Here is a 2,037-nt window from a genome sequence, read left to right on the forward strand (position 1 = left end):
GGCGGGCGGGCGGGACGTGTAGGGCCCCGCGCCTTCCCCCGGGGAGCCTGCGGGAACCGCGTCTGGCCGATTCGGGAGCCGGCGCCCGTCACCGGGGCAGAGGCGGGGAGGCGTCCGCCCTCGCGGTACCCTTAACGGCCGCCGAAGGCGCACGGCTCCCCTCGGCCAATCTTCCTCCAGGCGCCGGGGAGCACGACGCAGCCGCGGACCGAGGCGTCCTCCCCTCGCCCGCCGGTTCCGTCGCGTCCGCGCCGGTCGCGGGGAGCGGCGGTGAAGCTCGGTCACGTCCCCTCCCTTACTCGCGAGGAGCGAAAAGTCCCGACGGCGGAAATCTCCGCGCGCGGGCCGCGACGGCACGTACGGTTCGCTTCCCGATTCCTCGTCCCCCGGTCGCCTCCTCGAGTCGACGCCGCCTCTCTGGAACTCCGAGGCGGGGAAGGCAGGCCGGTGGCTCCCCTCGTCGGAAAGGAACGGTCCCCCTCTCGTGCGGATCTCGCGCGGCGCGGGCCTCTCCCTCGGCGTATAGGGGCCTCGCGCCTTCCCCCTTCGAGAGCCCGCGGGAAGGACGGGGTCCTCTTCGCGCCGTGTCGGGAGCCGGAGCCCATCGCCGGGGCCGAGGCGGGAGGCCGTCCGCCCTCGCGGTACCGTAAACGGCCTCCGAGCGCGTCGCGGTCGCCTTCGCGGCTCCCGCGGAGCCCGGTTTCCGGCACAGGAAGTTCGCGAGAAGACGACGGGAATTCACAGGCGTCTGCAGGGGACCGACAAAATGAGAGCTCCGGGGACAACCCTAACGGCAAAAGACGCGCCGTCGTCGAAGCAGAACGATGAAGCCGAAAGGAAATGTATCTATCTTCTAATAATCATAAATTATTTATTGTAAATATTATTATTATTATTTCATATTATGAAATAAATAAGTCTACCTTCTAATCTAAATCTGAAACGCGTAGGTGTGTACGTGGCACGGCTATCTGCCCACACAGACAGCCTCCGGCCTCCGCAAACAGGCTATACTTCCCAGGGTTAAAAATCTAGCAAGTCACCCTTTTCCAGTGACATGTTCGTTACGGCGAGCGCCACGCAAGGGCCGCCCAAACCCTTGCCGACGTCCTTCCCGAACGCTCTATGTAGCCCGCCAGCCGAGGAACGCTTTCGTTTGGGGACCATTTCCTCCTAGATTTGGCTTTGGCTTCCACCACGGGCAGGCATCCCAGGGTTCTCCGTTGCCGTGTCGTTTGCATGGCCCCGCCCACTGCCCTTTTCCTTTCCAATCTCTCTGCTTAACAAACGGAGCACGACCGAGCTGCAACTGAACTTCCTGGAGGAGTTTAGGGATTGACTCCACAGGGTGGAAGTTGTAGTTCACCCCGCCGCATCAAGTCTCGGAGCGCTGTCGCTCCTACAGGGAGTTGTAGTTCACCTACACCCAGAACGCTACGAACCCAAACGAGGACGGGTCTGGGCCAAACTTACCGTGCGGACCAGATATTATGCCCAGATTTGACAACCGATGGGTTTGGAGGGGAACGGGACTGGAAGTTCAGGAGTAGTGTAGGTAGTACTCAGATTTATAGTTCTCACCTGCAATGAATTAGCGTCGCACTTGGCACACAGAGCCCCCCCCCCCCCCCTAACCGATCTCTATATATCCCTCTCTCTATCTGAAAGGGTCATGAAATTTCGGCCTAGGACAAAACCACACATCCCAGAAACACTAAACTTGCCAGCACAACTCCTCATCCATGCCTCTACGTTCATACAACAAAAAGAAAAGAAAAATAAAGTCCTCGTTAGAGGGAGAGGAATCATTCTTTTTTATCCAATGGCTGCCAGTTCAAAGGCTAAGCTCCGCCCACTTGGTCTCCTAGCAACCCGCTCAGCCCAGGGGACAGGCAGAGTTAGGCTTCACTAAAGCCTCTTCCAGACTGCCTGTAAAATACAGATGGTCAGATTTTTAACTGGATTATATGGCAGTGTAGACTCAAGGCCCTTCCACACAGCTATATAACCCATTGATAGTCTTCTATTTATAGTCTG

Source organism: Anolis carolinensis, unplaced genomic scaffold, assembly GCF_035594765.1.
Source record: "Anolis carolinensis isolate JA03-04 unplaced genomic scaffold, rAnoCar3.1.pri scaffold_60, whole genome shotgun sequence".
NCBI classification, from domain to species: domain Eukaryota; kingdom Metazoa; phylum Chordata; class Lepidosauria; order Squamata; family Dactyloidae; genus Anolis; species Anolis carolinensis.